At 43.7% G+C, this 17,825-nt stretch overlaps 1 protein-coding gene across 1 annotated transcript in view; it reads left to right on the forward strand.

Moving 5' to 3' along the window:
* The window catches only part of ptprea (protein tyrosine phosphatase receptor type Ea), a 48,066-nt gene that overhangs the window by 12,193 nt on the left and 18,048 nt on the right, over positions 1-17,825 (forward strand). The window contains exon 2 of the mRNA XM_061094700.1: positions 12,625-12,910. The gene's annotated coding sequence lies outside the window, so the exon portion shown is untranslated. The remainder of the gene's footprint in view (positions 1-12,624; positions 12,911-17,825) is intronic.

The following is a 17,825-nucleotide window of genomic DNA, read 5'->3' on the forward strand; positions in this document are numbered from 1 at the left end:
CCAGCGAATTATAATGTCCCACTTCTTCATGTTTTTTTCTTTCCTGGTTTATATGCAGCTCAGCATTTTACTGAATCGACCCTCATTAGAAAACTGTGCTTTAAGTATTTTGTCTGGCACCGGTCTCTCTAGCGGGTAATCTTAAAACAACCGTATCTACGGACAGATGACAAATTAAAGGTAAAGCAATGTTAACGCCCCCGTCCATAGGGAGCAAGGGGTCGGTGAATGGTGTGATGATGATGACATGTATGTCCAACTTTTGGACTTTCCATCACCATAGTGTCCACCCCTCCTGTGAAGTTACAGATACTTGGGTCAAGCTGCTCTGAAGCTGCTCTGGTGGCTCATTGTGATCAAACCTCTTACTAGCAAAGTTAATTTATCTATCCAGTACATGACTTGACGAGCTGACGTGTTGAGATTGGTGATTTTTCAACATTTTCACTTATTTCACAGGGAATAATTTATGATTTAATAAAAGCAGACATTAAGGGAGCTGATATCCATGAGTGTGTTGCACTTTGGTGCAGCTTGATTGAGCTTAAGAAGACTGCTGGGCCTTTGTGGTGGTATGCACTCTGCTAAGTGACATTTGAAAAGCTCAAAGATGACACTTTAACTACAGATTTATTAGCAGAGCTTCAACTTGTGGTCAAATATAAATTCTCTCATGCCCACAGTGTCTCGTTACAGATGCATAACCGTGATTGGATGATCGCTGTTCAGGGATCTGTCATCTGGAATCTGATATTGAAGTATATGTATACATGTGTCGTCCATAGAATCACAACATTGTTTGCGCTAACCACAGGCAATGATATCAGTTATAATAGTGATACCAGTATACTAAGGGCATGGCGGATCGCCTGTAGCACTGCTGTTTGAGACGGTTTAAGCCTCGTCACTGGAGCAGCATCTAATTATGTTCATTAGAGTCACTCATTTGAACCCCTGTAATTGTCTTTGGAGAATCACTTTGCAGAGAGGAGATTTTTTTACATGACGAATACAACATCTGGACCATTGTAGGTTAAAGTGAAGAATGACATTGACATTTAAAACCTTACGGAAGTTATGTGAGATTCCAAGAATCCAAGGTGCCATTGCAGTGAGGAGATTTCTCATAGTGGAAAAATGTCAGGAAGGAGAAAAAAAAAAGGAAAAAGAGAGCTGGGGTGTATTCTCTCCGTCAGCTGATTGGCAGCTACTCTGATGTCATTTGTTTTTGTGGGGCAAGGGCAGGTCACGCCTGGGGCTGATCTGTGTACCCTCTCTCTTTTCCCTCTCTCTCCCGCTTAGTTTCTCCCCCCCCTCCCCGTCCTCATATATGCCCGTCATCACTTCTTGTCTAACTCCCACTGATCCTCTCTCTCTCTCTCTCTCTCTCTCTCTCTCTAAACTCTTGGGTCTTTTCTTTTGAATTTCTTCCTTTCAAAATAAAAGTAACACATTTTTTGCTCGGAGAATAAACGGATGTTAACAAAACCCCTGATAATACATCGTCTCTTAATCTCACAAGAAATAGAAACAACACAAACCTGTAAAAGGAAATATTCAAAAACTAGGTCAGAAAGCAGGAGACTGTCATTGTCACTTGGTAAAGGACATATAAGGAAGCTTTGATGAAGTATTCCAGTTGAGCTCGACACACTGATGCTAACACAAATACTATGAGCTGCTTCATTTCTTACATCTGTAACAGTTTCAATAGTCCCTGTGTAAAATCTGAGACGCAACACTGCTCACAACAGCCATGAATCGGCTGCCGTCACCAGCTATGTGAAGATGTCTAGACAGTTAGGCTCCCTTTTTTTATCAGTGCTAATTGCTGCCTGTAAATATACATGTCGTTAATAGTGAGACTGTTTTTTACTCAACGTCACATTATGATGAAACATCTTCAAAAGTTAGACGATAGACTTTACTGCCATTTTTACCCATTTCACACCAGCTAACTACACTAATAGGCTAGTAAGAGTTGGCGGGGTTGTAATCTGACAAATCCAGTCTGAACCTGGAGGATTCTGGGGGATTCTGGGGGACCTCGGGGCCCCTCTTTGGGCCGCCAGCGCCACTGCTCGTCTAATCACTCCTGACCCTGTTAGAAATGAGTCCTCCTTTGTTACTGAGCGGTACTGTCAGTTCTCGGGGAACAAAAAGTGCCATTGTCTTATGTGGCCGTGGCTGGGACACAAGTAATCTGTCGCCGTAGAGCCGCCTCAGGATTGCTATAATCCAGATTCAGTATTAATGACAGCCTAATCCGCACATTTCTGACCCTCTGGAGGGGTTGACATGGCATCTCCTGTTGTTGCCTGCTTGTGCAATGTCTCTGGTTCCAAGAATGAAGGCGGCTGCTTACGGCTAATGTCACGAGAGGATGCAATATACTGTGCCGCGTAGCCACAGATGCCAAGATGCTGCACATGACTGATACCAGTTTAGACAATTCAGGGCTGTCATGTTGATGGATTTGTCAAATAAATGCATTGATTCACTCTGACTCCAACTTCCCTGATGGCAAATGGAAACTGTTTGTTTTTCTCTTTCTCGAATGCATAATCCCTGAAAATACTCTGGCCTGAGACCAGTGTGTGTGACACACTATAATTGCATGTCTGCACCGAGCATTTCGAAGGTCCATGGGGGGTGCGCCTGCTCACCCATGCACGATGTGGAGCGAGGGCAAATTACATGAATGGTGGTCCTCTACTGTGTGCACTCGGGGGGGCTCTCTCGCCCTTTGTTTGACACAAAGGGATGCAGAGATGGACGACAAGATGTGTGTGTGAAATCCATCACACAGCTGCTAGCTTGGCACAATGATCAGTAACCCCCCCTCTCCATCAAAACCCCCTCCTACATCTTCTTATCTCCGCTGCTCAGAGCTGTACACGTGGGCCTTTTGTTTCGGCTCCACCCAGTGATCCACACCAGCAGTCCCAGTGACAGGTAGCACGATTCTCTGACGACGCCTCCAATCTTTCATCCCTTGAGGTGAAGGCCAAGACTGATACTAGCTGGATGGGACTCCATGGAAGCTGGGCCGACTGAAAGTGAAAACACTGACAGTCACAGACATTGTTAGGAAAGGGATCAGGAAGTCTTGCTTGGTTTACAACAAATTATTTTGTTTGTTTCTGTGCAGAGAGATCTCAATGAGCACGAAGAATTTGTTTTCTTGTGGCTGGTAAAAGCTTTAATTGCTTCAAACACGGTCACATCAGAGGCAGCCCGGTGGTGTGGTGGTTACCACTGGCGCCTGGCAGCAAGACGGCTTCAAATCCTGTTTCCTTTGGGGCTTTTCTATGTGGCGTTTGCGTGTCCTCCCCATGTCTATATAGGTTTTCTCCAGGTACTTTGGTTTCCTCCCACCATCCAAAGGCTATTTTATTGGAGACTTTAAATTGTGCGTCTGTGTGAGTGGTTGGCTTTTTTCTTAAGTTGGTCGTGAGATACGCTGGCAACTTGCCTCGGGTGTACCGCACCTCTCACCAGTGTCAGTTGGGATGGGCTCCAGTTCCCCTGCCACCCTCACAGGATCAGCGCTACAGATAAAGACATGGATGGATGGTGCATTTATACCTTTTTGTCCTTGTTTTCTTTCTGTATGTGCACTGCTACCATCAAATAAAGAATAAAATAGATAAATTAATAAAGGCTGCTAGTTAAACAGCTTTCACTGAAATGCCGATCAAATTAAAGTCAGTGAAAAGCAACAATCAAAGTTGATTGGATACATTGTAGAAAAAATAAATGAGATATTCTGGCGAAATACTCAAATGACTTTTTCAAAAGAAGATATTCAGAATGTAATGAGAGGTAAATGAAAAAATACATCCCCGTTTAAAACTTGAAAACTGTTTTATTCATTTCATTTGTATACAGTTTGCCTCAAACTAAGTGCAGCACACCCATTGGAATGAAGAATGCACTTTTCGTCTCCTCTCTCAATCTTTCTGTTATGTCATTAATTACACAACTTCTTCTCACTTCTCGTTCTAATAAATTGCACAAACCACACTCGGGTGTTTATTTTAAGTCTACCCCCCACACCGCACCACACTGTGTGAACAGATGCATCATGTTTCCCCATCTGTACCAAGTCAGCATTTTCAAATGATTGAGAGATTACAGATGAGAGAAAGGTGTGAGTTTATCTGACTTGGTGTGAGCTCGATGTCCATTTGGGACACTTCTGTTGACAGGTAAAAGATGGATGGTTACAGAATATCACTTGAACTGAGTACTGTGGTATTCACTGTGGCTCCAGACAAGATTTACAGACAAGAGTAGGAAGAGCACTGACATTTTGGATCAGTGGAGGCTAATAACAGAATCAAAGTTTATATTTTCATGATGAACCTGTGATGTGGTAAATACTGGGAAATGTCATTAAATGGCAGTTCTGGATATGTTTATTACAAGACAATGGGCAGAGGTTGGAGTTCTTCTTGATAATCTATTTAAAAGCCAAATACTACCCAAAGAAATAGACACATTTATTGATAAACTATGAATAATGTGCAAGACCAGACAAATTAATCAATGCCCTGGAAATACATCCTTCCTATCAATGCTGCCTGATCTCATATATCTGCTTCATGGGCTACATGTACCTCCACAACATCACAGTGAGGCCTTAAAAAAAAAAACGTGACATTATCTTGAATCAGCAGTCTTGGGTTGTGTAAGAGGAAAAATCAATGGTGTCGCGGTTCGAGTGTGATGTGCAATCCATCAGTCCATTGGCTGACTGGAGCAGCTACTGTAGATGATGTGCTGAATGGCCAATTTCCTGTTACCTGTTCAAGATGGAGTGCAACAGCATGGCCTCTTTCTCAGCTGTTGGAGTAGTGATTTCCCTCAGGCTCTCTCTAACACTGCGAGGAAATAGATTGAAACAACACACCATGGTATTTGCGTCTGTAATCGCAGCCCCTGGATAACTAGCGATCCATGGAGAAATCCCGTCTTTGACATTGTTTGAAATGTGGCAGACAGTAATGCTTTCCCCGGGAGAACCAGACTCTATTCTCTCTACCTCGTTCGTCTGCGGCAGGAGATGAAATTCCATCTCAACTCACCTTTTTGGGAAATATCGAAAATGCGGTCAGTGCATCAGCCACCAGGCCTTCAAATCTGATCCCTTTGCCCTCCAAGCTGCGGCTTTCGGTTTGTTTCACGTTACACGTCAGTCGCTCCTGCAGTATTTTTATTTACAGTATTTACAGATTATTTACATGACTGTTTCCTGGAAGGAGGGCAGGGTGTGGAGCTTCAGTTCCCCTCTGTCTGATGATGAGATTGCAGTATTTACGTTATGTGGACAGCCCTGCCTGTAGATCAGCCCGGGCATTTTTTCTTCAAGGGAGTATTTGGGCGCTGCGGTCTTGAGATCACACTTCAGTGACTGTGATAACTCCAAGATTAATTTAAAGGATTACAGCTGCAGTAGGACATATTGGAGCTATCAATATCCAAAAGGGAATTGATGGCAAAGGAGACATGTTTTGCTCATATTCATGTTCACAGGTTTACTTTGGGTTATTACTTGAAAAGGTTTAAATGGTCTGATATTCAGATGCATCGCTCTCCTCATGCTGATCATCGCTGCAGCTCCTCTGTTCAGCCTCTGTCTGAAACGCTTGGATTTAGCTCCTGTCTCTTTGAGGCCACCTACCCCTTACACTACACTTGTGGCGACATATCTTTAACATTTCACTATCCAGCCTGCAACTTCCCTCTTTTGATCTCTTTAAATTCTCATCATTTTCGGTCGCAACTGTTTTCTTCCATTCAAAAGAAAAAACCCGCTGTGATAAACCACCTGCCCAGCCTCAACCAGCGGAGATAAAGTTATTGCTGGTGGCCATAGTGGAACATTTAACAGCCGAAGAGCCACATATTTCCCTCAGGAGACGGTGAGAGCGGAATCTAAAGAGAGGGCGAATGTTGAACACACAAGCACGACATTTGTTGAATGCTAATACTGCTCGATGTGCACTGTGTGTATGCAGCAAGTTAGCCGTGTCAACGTGAAATGTATTTGTCACAGTTTTTTTGCGGCTACACCTGTAATTGCTGTTCATGCTGTTCAGAAGATATGATAATTTCGTATCAGCAATGTATGTGGACTAATTCATCCCTTTTTTAAATCAGCAGTGAATTCAAAACAACACGTAAAGGACAGATAATGACGACATTGAATTCAGATTCTGTAACAAAAATTATACATTCTGGATTCATGCAATTAGAAACAATGTTTTGTGGCATTTATTATATAGATTTTATAAGGCTATTGTTTGTAGGAAATAAGGCTGATAAATGCAAAAGAAGTCATACTGTAGATACATCAAAAAATAAAAAAGGATGATCCAATACAAGACTTTTAATTGTGAGCACACACTTGTTAGAATGAAAGAGTAAAAGCCACTGTGTCAGCTGTGCTCTGCTATTTCTCACTGTTTATTACAGAACAAGCAATTTTAGAAACAGCTAATACTTGGATTACAAGTAAGAGACACACCCACAATAAATATTCTAGGTCATAGCACATATGCAGTTTATCGGTGCGCCATTTCCTTTTTCTAATCTGGCTTAATGTGCAACACAACTGAGCCAACGCTGAGCAAACCGCAGCATGTGTGTTAGTCCAGGCAGTCTTCACAAGCGACAGTGAGACGGTGCCTCAGGAGCAGCTGAATTTATGGCTCCCGCTCTCCTGTATCCTTTTGTCTATTATTTTTTATGTGTCGGGGGCGAGAGTGGCCCCTGCGCTCTATATCTCTTTCTAGTTCTCACAGTCCAGCTAATTTTATTCCCCTCATGTTTGGCTGTGAACCCGCAGCTCACACACAGGATATGATGCAAACTGTTTCTCTTCCTGCTTTTGGACAGCGAGTGTTTCTGAGTCATCTGCGAGCAGTCTTCCTGACCAGTAGCCAGAAGGTGTTAGGTTTATGTGTAGAGGAGAGACAGCGGGGTAGAAGTTTTAAGTGCGGCCTCTTGAAGTGTTACATTTTTGGGGGGTTTGATATTTGTTAATCAGCCAAGAGCCAGCCTGACCTTTTCTGTAGCAGTGATCCGGAGCAGATAAATCCGGCCATTTCTGTGAAAAAGCACCGTGACACACCACAGCTCAGTTTGTGTTTTGATTCCTCACTCTGGCTTCCACTTTTTGGAAAGACCGAATCTGAGGCGTTTACGGCTCACTCTTTGTTAAGAGTGAAACTTCTCCATTCCCAGACAAGGTTGTGCAGACAGACAAGACAAGTAGCCTTGGGCTGGAGCCAGATATACACACACATCGCTAAAGAAATCCACTGGGCTTTTTCTTTTTTTCCCTTTTGTGTGGGTGTACATGTTTCTTACGTGGCCATTAGTGTCAGTCTCTGCGTGTGGGTTTGTTTCTTTGTGTATGTATTAGAGAAGAGTTCGTACCTGCCAACGCGAGGAGGAGATGTTTGTTTCTCAACACTTGTCCTGGAATGCCACTATTTCACCATCATGAATATTTACCAGGTGGGGTTTCATGGAGTTTAAGTGTTGCAGGGGAATCCTCGGCTCGGGACTTGTTTAATCCTAACCCCATTCTGTCTGAACTGGGAGAATAAGCTCTGGGAGAGGATGTGAGAGGAGGAAGGGAAGAGAGAAACCAGCACAGAGGGGATGTATGTGGGATTTTGTGGATTGAAGGCTGAATAACGTCTGTTTTTACACGCTGCTGTCATAAGGAACCGGGGATTTTTGTAAGGCCCCTGGCCAGCTGTAAATCATGGGGCTGGGACTTAGAAGTGGTTTGATGAGCTATCCAGACTGATCATCTTCGCTATTATTGTTCGACTGAAGCAGTATACAGGCGACTTCATGTTCCATAGGACGATGGAAAACAGGAGGGGACTCCCACACACTGCCACCACATTATTGATTTAAGGAGACATATGATGCTTTTTCAGTTTTTCCTTCTCCTATAGTGTTCTATCGATTTTTTTGTGTATGTAAAAGGCCTACAAAGTTAAATAGCCCAAAATGAAGGGAGCTTTTCTCCTTCACTTTGCTCCTGTATTTCCTGGAACACCTCGTCAGTCCGGCCGATACTTCCAAATTGTGATGTCACGTGACATCGTGATTCCAAAAATTTGCGTAACGCACAGATAGCGGCTTGTCTGGGCCGTCTGCTTCCAAACCCAGTTAATCTGAGAGCAGAGGCCGACATTTACCACACACGCTAGAAGTAGTTGGCCAATCAGAGCAGAGTTGGCCAATCAGAGCAGACTGGGCTACATGAGAAGGGGAAGTCTTAAAGAGACAGGAGCTAAAAGATGCAGCAATGGACAGTTGAGAAAATGTGTTTTCTAAATATCAGAGCATGTAAACCTTCTTTAAGCTATAACCCAAATTACCTGAATGAGTATGTCTCCTTTAAATTACATTTCTCTCTCAGCTACATTAGGCTATAAACATCTTTAAACTCTCACCACAGGCTTCAACACAAAAGGGTTAACATTACAAGAACATATAAGACAACTAAGTAACATAGAAATAATCAAAATGTATGTACTGCATACGGTGCATTGATACATTCCTAGTTCATCTTCTTGGTTTAGCATGTTAGTGTTCAAACATGTTAAATTAGCAGTAGTCTTACCATCATGAAGATTTTCACCTGGTCTGAGCAGCGATTTTTCATCATTGTTGGATTTAGGACATTTCTTTCATTGCAGAGGCTTATTCCCTCACTCTATTAGTTATTGATCCGACAGAGCCTCAGGTGAGTATTTAATCAGCCTTCTCATTAAGCTGCAAACTAAATAAACAGCTCTATTGATGTAGTCCGTCACAGTCACAGTCTATAAATGATCCAGTCCTGCCTGGGCCCTTCAGGAAATTTCCTGATATTTGATTATCACAGCGATTGCCAAGTTTAGACGAGCTGCTGTGTGATATTATCACATTCACATCCTGCTTGCTTTGGCTAAGGGCCAGTCACTCAGTCGTGGATACCAAGATACACCGGTGTGTTTGGAAGTGAGGCGTACAGGCGAGGGAGTCTCAAATAAACAAAATCACACTCCTTGTTGCCGGCTGTCCTCTCGCTCTGGAACATTAAGCTCACAGTGTGCGCTCGGCTCCTCAGGGACGCGGCTCCTTTCACATCTGATCATAAAATCATAAAGTACACCTGCATGCGCTTGTGTCCTAGCATTTCTATCCATTCTAATTTGAGCAGCTGCCGTTTTTATAGAGGGGCTGGTTTCTGTCAATTTCAGGGTTTGCCTGTAAGCACCATAGACCACAGCATAGAATGTATATGAAGATGGACGACGTGTGTCTCCACTTCCGCCCTCTGCTAAATTAAACCAAAATATCCCAGAGATGAGCGATGTTATCATGCGCATGTGGAGCCAGAGTCCCGCCGATACACACACATGGCCAATCACAAGTCAGTCTCAGCTGTCAATCATGGTGCTTCACCCTGTTTTTAAAGCATCAAATAACTCAATTTAACCAAACCTACTGGAAAAAACTGTGTTATATCTAAAATGACAGAAACCATGTGTCGACGAAGTACTTAGACCTTTTAGTTTGGTCCAAGACCCAAACACTGACAAGTAGAAGGCAAGATTAATGCTGTGTGTTCTATTATTTTCCGTCACGCAGCATTTAGAAAATAGTCATGCTCTCACATTTCCTTTGAGTCGGTATCTCTCATCAGCTTGTGAATACAGAAGAATATTGATTTGAATGCAGCCCCTTTATCACAAATTCTACAAATCAGCATTTTTATCAGAGCATGGCAATGTGAAATCAGCCAGTTTTGACAACTTTATTTATCTTTGCTTTTAATTAATCATTAAAAGTCATTTTAGATGATCAATCTGATCTTGTAACCCCCTGGAGAGATGCAGAAAACTTCTTTATGGAGGCATTGTGTTGTTGGAAGTGACACACACTGGCAGGTCAGAGAGGACATCTGTGTACACAGTGTAGTCCAGATGTCAGGGCTTGATAGCAACTCAGTGGCTGAAGCAACATCTCTCTCCCTGACTGTGTGTATGTGTGTGTGTGTGTGTGTGTGCGTGTGTGTGTGTGTGTACGTACAGTTGCAATTGCCCTCAAAGCTTATCTCTTTAAATGGATTTGTGTCGCTGCACTTGGAGATCTCAGTATGATGCTGTAATCTGACTGACCACAACCCTGGAAAGGTGAACGAGTCAAATAGCCAAGTGTGCGTGTTTGTGTGTGTGTGTGTGTGTGTGTGTGTGTATGCATATGAGTGAGGTCCTCATCTGTCTTTGAGCCGGTATTTGTCACCTTGGTACTATGTGTTTCCAGCTGAGGTTTGGGGCTTGTCAGGGATATAACAGCTGTGTGGGAGTTTTGGAGCAAGCGTGTTCTGTTTGTTTTTTGGACTATTTCACCTGCAAAAGTCCACATGTTGTACGAGGACAGTTCATCAGACCTTCGGTTGAGGAACTGAGAGGCTGCACAGATGCAACATAACTTCTACCAAGTTGCAACATAGACACAATCACACAGATGCAGCTTCTGGCCTGCCAGCGCACAGGGAGCAGACGCTTTGCCAGAGATGATTTGCCTCTTCTGTGTGTATGTGAGTGTGTGTGTGTATGTGTGTGTGTCTATGTGTGGTATATCGCTGTTAGGTTTGATTGTAGCTGTGGTGAGTAATATCATTTTGTGTTGTTTTTAAAGAGACAGAGGCTAAAAACCAAGTGCTTCAGACAATGGCATAAAAGAGGAGCTGCAGCAATGGACAGTACAAGGAGTTATGTGTTTTCTCTTAAAATAATGATCTCAACAAGTATCCGCTTGTTCGACAAGTAAAAGCCTGTAAAAAATGTTCTTACCTCCCACATCCATCTTTTCAAACCTTTTCAAAGTCTGCAGTTCGCTGGCTTGGTGGATCTGTCACCATAGCAGCAGTTGGCTGCACGGCCCGGTCCAGTGCTGTGAGAGGTTACGTGTGTGGTGACCCTGTGAAGGGACGGCAGCTCGTTCCCCACAGAACTAGATTATACACACACAAATTGGATTCCGCATTTATCAGCTTTGATTTGTCCCTGTGCCTTCTTTTGATGTTCTCCGGGCGGGATGCTCTGCCTTCGATTGCATTACAGAAAGGTTCTTCTATTATTCAATAGTTTGCTTGATCTGATTCCACACTGTCAGACCTTCTATTATTTATGAAGTTGAGATGATACCGTATGTGAGCTCCCTCGCAGTGCTTTCCAGGAAATTAGATCTGAAACTGTTTGCACGTTAAACAACATTATCTTTTTTTTATATATTTATAGTATCCATCTTCATTCCACTTTATCCTGCTTTCTGAGCACGGACTCTGACTCTCATGCCGTTATTTTGAGTGTCATAGAAATCCTCAAGCATGACGCCTCATTTTCTGGGATGTCACAGAGCAAACGCTGACTGCCTGTTTTCACTAAGCGCCAGTGGGAGAGGGACGGGCAGGGCTCCATGGAGGATGTGTCCATTCATTCATCGCTGCAGCCAAGGGAAAGAGAAATAAGGAGGGTTAGGCCCCCTCCCCACCTTTCCCTCTGCTCGACTAGACGAGTGTCGCCATAGCAACCGGTCGGCATGCTTTTCCTGCTGCTGTCAGGCGAAAAACCTTGCACCTCTTAAAATGTCAATGTAGTAAGAGCAGAGAGGAGACGACTTGTGAGACTTGTAAATTTCGGGGTTTGGACACGGTGTCAGATCGACTTGCTTGTGAGCGTTTTCCCCCAGAATCCTTTAGTGAAAGGTAGAAACTGCACGTACGAGGGTTTTCCAGATGAGGTTTCCAGACTCTTTGTGCTGCTCAGCCTTCCCAGGTAGATAAATTGTGCTCCTTCTCACCCGCCTCCCTCCTCCCCCCTACACCCGCCTTTCAGGCCTCCCCTGGGTAATAGCAGGGATTATATATTAGATGGCACCAACCTGCAATCTCTACTACAGCTTAAGCACAGCATGCACCCGTTTTTCCTCATGTAAACAGACCTACATTTTGCAGGGATCAAAATGAATATGTTCGAAATGTGAGAAAAATAGGTTTGATATTCAAAAAAATCTGCAGTGAATCTGAGCAGATGTAGATATATCTTTTCTTTAGAAATCAGGGGAAACTAAATATTTTAGTTGGTAAATGAGGTTATCCTGGATGCAAAGTGGCTTATACTCTGATTTAGTGGCTGCTGGATGTGGAGGACTAATTTGCATTGCAGGCGCTCTATAAAATGTCCCAGCCCCCCCCCCCCCAATAAACCCACTGAACTGCTCAACTAATTTAAAAGTATTTTTCTTCACCATTGTCACATTTTGCGACCATCTGCATTACACCCTTGGGCACCTTCTCAGACTTTGTCCCATCTCCACCATCCCGACACTGAAGAAGACTTTCTGAATTTCCCTCAAAGCTAAACAGCCTCCTCATGTATGAAGAGTAAACCCTGTATATTCTGCTTCACTTGCCTTTCTTATTCTATAGTTCCTATATCACACCTTACTCTTCCTCCCGCTTCCCCTCCCTGTGCATCTCTTCTCCTTTGCCGTGTTATTAATCATCTAACATGCCGTCTGTCTTTCTCACTCTCTTTAAAGCTAAAGGTGGTGAGCAGCGTCCCTCGAGACTCGCAGCACCGCTCTGCGCTACTTCAGGCAGACTGCTGAGCCGCTGGAAGCGAAGGCCCATAATTCACTGCCGCCCGGATCCCAGGGACCGTCTCTCCTCCCTGGGCTCAGAGGCAGAACTCGTCCTCCTCCGCCCTCGGTCCAAACCTCTCACCGAAGACGATGACCACGATGTGACCGCTGGACTCGGTCAGCACCATGTGACCGGCTGTTATGGATCTGAGAATCAGCAAACATTGAATCAACGCTCATCCAGGTAATACAACACACTGCGGCCTGCATACATAACACAGCAGGAATCTATTCACTGTGTTCAGCTAGTCTCATGGGCTCTTCAGGTGGAGACAACTTTTCTTGTTTCTTTGCACATTGATGAACCTTTATATCTCTACATCCCAGCACATTTTCTGCAGGAATTCACTTCCTCAATCTGTTGATGTTTTGCCCCAGTTTGCCGTCTCGGTCACCTGGTGGAGAGAACTGAGAAACAGGAAGTGTATCTATGGTGTAAAAAGGTAACCGTTGGGAGTAAGAACCGAAAACTGCACAACCAAGGGCAGAGTAGTGAAAACAACATTAATTGGACTGTGTATGCTGCAGCTTATTCAAACTAGAGGTAATGTTTGGAATATGAAATGGTTTGTGTGTGGGTGTGATTTGGAGTCGGTGCTTTAGTTTGTGCTGATATTTGGATCCTGAGAGACCTTGTGTTGATTAGTTGGTGTAATCTTATTGTCGTGCCCTATAAAAAGAAAGCATTTGCATTTTCTCTCTCTAGCCTCATCTAAAGACCTATGTGCAGTGGCCATTCCCCTGATACTTTTGTTAACATTACAGAGGTTTTTACTCCAAAAAAGGATTTTGTGACATTTGAATTGACCAAAATAATTACGACTAACGACTAGCTTCCTACTGGGTTCTCACATGAGCTCACTCGGACACGATCTGAGGTTTAACCCAGCGGCTGACTGGAGAAACTCAGGACAAAGCCCGGAGCCTGTCACTTACAGCCCCTCAGGAGAAGGTCAGGAGATTCTCCAGATATCAGTGCGTGACTGAAAGCAGCTTATTAACAAAAGCAGACAAGTGGAAGTAAATCCAAACTAAAAAAATCAAGGAGTGAGCACAATTTTCCTGTTATTACAACCCATGCTCAGTGGCTAATAGCAATTTCAAGTCATATTTAGTGGTTTAACAGCTGCAAAAGCCCCTCAACACCCTTTTCTTGACTTCCTCCATTTAACAACCACCTTCATTGTTGTGCAATTCAAATATTTGAGTCCCCACCGAGCTGTTTAATGACTTGCGGAGGTTCGCGATCACGATAAAGCGAGGACAAAGGCAGCGTACAGTAGACGGAGGAGCCGCTTGCGTGAGTGTTTGTGCTGAAATATGTGTGCGACCGAAATCTCTGCCTGTCTTTGCCACGTCCGTGTCTGCGTGTAGAGCGTATATCTTATCCAGGGTTTTGTCAGGAGTGTGTTGCGAGTCTTGCTCCCATTTCCCCTCCGGAGCCGAGCGGCACAGGAAGGCTGGTTGGCTGGCCGCACAGGAAAGGAAACGGTCTCTATCTAAGAGCAGATGGAGGACAGCATGTGCTTACACTGCAGAACACACACACACACACACACACACACACACACACACACACACACACACACACACACACACACACACACACACACACACACACACACACACACATACCTACACAGAGGCATGCAGTCACACAGCCTTACACACACCCAAGGAACTATGCTCAAGTACAGTAGCTTTTATTAGGAGTGTGACCCAGATTGCACATCACAAAAGTCAGCTCTTTAGAATGTAAAGTTTTCACAATTCTAGTAAGAGGAGAAGGGTCAAGGACACTTTTATGTTTTAAATGAACTTTTCAAGTATTTTCACAACAGCCAGGACATTTATTTTTCTCGCTTGGAAGTTGTTTTGCCCTCTTGACTTTTCAGAAAACGCCTTTTTCACCTCCATTGTATTTATACTTTACATACTGCTGCAGCCCTTGTAGCTCCTCCTCTATTTACCAATGAAAACCCGACCTGGGTCTTAAGTTATTTGCACACAAGGTCTTGTTTTCACTTGCATGGATGTGCTGGCAGGAAAAATTTGATTATGTAAGGTATGACTTACAAACACTGGAAACCCTGATCCAGTGACCCTAATCCACCACGTCCTTGTTGTGAAACGGGCAAATATTATGAAATTAGCTCCACTGTTTCAGCTCATAAGCTGCTTGCAGACATGCACTCAAGTCTGGACATTTTCCTTTAAAGGTCCAGTGAGTAAGATTTAGTTGAAAGGAATCTATTGGCAGAAACTGAATATAAATTAATCCTATGTTCTCACTGGTGTGTTTCATCTAAATTGTTTTTCTTTACCCTAGAATGGCCCCTTTTATATTTACATCGGGAGCAGGTCCTCTCTACGGAGGCCGCCATGTTTAAACAGTAATATCTCAGGCTGGAAATGAGGTGCCCTACACCTAGGAGACGTAGACGAAGGTGTAAACAAGGTCCGACAGTGCTGTTAACAAAAACACATGATTTCCCCCTGCCTCCTGCATGCTCTACCCACAAGCCACTGCCCGCCTGAAAGTTTCCTGTTGTCTCGAACACGTCTAATCCGCACAATCTCCTGCTGCGGTCTTCGTATATGAAACTCTAGAAAATGTCTTAATCTTATATTTCTATTTTCCGGAGTTTCTGTCTGAAGGCAGTTATATAGATAAAGACGTTAGCAGAGCTGATATCTTGCCCCTCGAGTTACCTCTCTGGCTCCTAGATCGGATTCACTTCTGCTGAAATTTTGTGACACCCAATATGTCATCACCTTCACCTCCTCCTGGCTAGTGTGTATGTCCAGGATTTCTCATGCCCTTTCATGCCTCTGCCTCTGTCAGGAGCTATTAGCGATGGGACGGGTCTCCCCCAGCATGGAGGCCTTTCTTGGCTGCAGTGTGTGTGTGTGTGTGTGTGTGTGTGTGTGTGTGTGTGTGTGTGTGTGTGTGTGTGTGTGTGTGTGTGTGTGTGTGTGTGTGTGTGTGTGTGTGTGTGTGTGTGTGTGTGTGTGTGTGTGTGTGTGTGTGTGTGTGTGTGTGTGTGTGTGTGTGTGTGTGTGTGTGTGTGTGTGTGTGTGTGAAGACTGGATGTTGTACTTCCTTTTTCCAAGAGGGCAGCGAGTTCTCTGAGGCTTTAGTAACTTGCTCTCCGTATGGTCAGTGTATGTGTGTGCTTTCTCATTCTTGCAATAAGCCTGCTTATGAGGAAGCACAATGGGGCTCACCATGGTGCCCAGGACCTCGCTGAATGACTCATATTCCTTTAGAATTCAGCAAAGAGCAAACAGCAACGTCACACGAGCTTAATCAACAAAGTACTACTCGTAATCTGCTCTGCAGGGCCTGAGAAAGAATTGTAAAAAATGTGTGAGGGGCAACACAGTTCCTGATTTCGCTTCCAGTTTGAAAAAAGCTGTTGTTTTTGATTTTCTACTTGCTTGTCAGACCTGTTGTTGCTGCCTGTTTTTTTTCCTCTGTGGCAACTGTTGCTGTGCGGCAGATATATCTCTGGACATTTCAAGAACTAGGAGACGGAGTCCTCGTATTCCCTTTTTCTTTTAAAGAGTCACAGGTGGGTTTTTATAGTCTGCGTCAGCACCGGGCAGACAGACGGGCCCGCTGTATCTCTGCAGAGCAGCACAGGCAGCCCTCCTCATCCTTGCAGAGTGGGCCTGCTCACTCATCCCTCGTGGTCCCACATCTCCTCTTCCCTCTCTTTTTTTTTCCTCCCTCAGAGTGAAGTGGCTTTTTGTTCTCCCGCAGCGGTGCTTATCACTTGTTTCTCCACCGCTGGCCCCCTCCGCCCTCCTCTCAGGGAATGAAAGGATATTTTGGGGTATAGATCTTGTCTGTCCTGTGCAGAGTGTAGTTATCTATGTCTGAAAACAAAATGGGTTAAAACAAGATCCCCCTGTTTCTCTGTGGCTTTCTGTGGGTGAGTCTATTCAGCTGCTGTTCTCGTGTGGTGCTGAAGTTAAATAAATCTAATGCCAGCGGAGAAACTTTGTGGATTGTCATCATTACAGGCAAAGACACAGCGATTTATTTTGAGTGATTTCATTTAAGTGAAGTGCGTTTCTTTGTCCCGCAGGATTTCTCAATGGCCTGTTATTCCTCAGCCTGAATAACATGACAGATAAATGAGCCATTCATTCTCAGGGGAGACAGTCTGGTTGGTTGTAATACTCTGAGATCAAGCCTCCAGACGGCATCTGACTCAGCTGTTATGATTCTGCACGGAACTGCATTTTAATCTGTCTAATCCTTTTGAGTGACCATAAAACTTCAAAACAAACCTAATGTAATCAGTTTAAGTAGTGATTTACCCGTAATGTGACAACCAGTCATCGTTTTATTTATTGTTCCAGGTTTGTCCTCGGTAAACTGAGTTTATGTAATTCCAGAGGCTTACGTTCAGAAACATTGTGGTTACTAAATGGCTAATAGCCTGTTTCTGCATGGTTTCCGGTCAGTAAATGCACTGAGAAGTAACCACACATTCTAAATTCGCTCCAATAGAGTCGATATGTTTCAAATTACAAAGCATCTTGATTTAAAAAAGCTGGCACATTTTAAGGGAAATTTGGTTTCATGTATTACTGTATATTTGTGTCCATTACGACTTTAGCTGATGATAAAGATTAACTGATCGGAGTCAGAGAAGTATTAGTGTATCCACTTGCTTCTGGATACGAGTCTGCACAGTGGCGATTGGGCAATAGAGCTGTGGTTGCAAGGTCCTGTTCATACGTATCATAATGTGTATCCTTATTTTATTTCATCAAATAGTTACTTAAAATCCAATGTATAGGAAAAATTTGGGATAAAAACTACCTATAATAAGAGAAAAAGCCTCTTTGACAAAAAAAATCTGACGTTATTTTTTAACTTTTGGTTTATGTCCCATCCGCTCACATGGTGGAGGTGGGATTTTTTACCTTTCTTGCAGGCAGCCACCAGACGATGTACTGGTTTCCCTTTTGGGGAGCTGTCATGTCATAAATCCTTATATACAGTCTCTGATTTGATGATCATTGATGGTTTCCAAATCTCAACAGTTGTCATAATGGACAAAAACACAATCCTAAATGGATCC

Source organism: Limanda limanda, chromosome 21 (assembly GCF_963576545.1).
Source record: "Limanda limanda chromosome 21, fLimLim1.1, whole genome shotgun sequence".
Classification (NCBI taxonomy): domain Eukaryota; kingdom Metazoa; phylum Chordata; class Actinopteri; order Pleuronectiformes; family Pleuronectidae; genus Limanda; species Limanda limanda.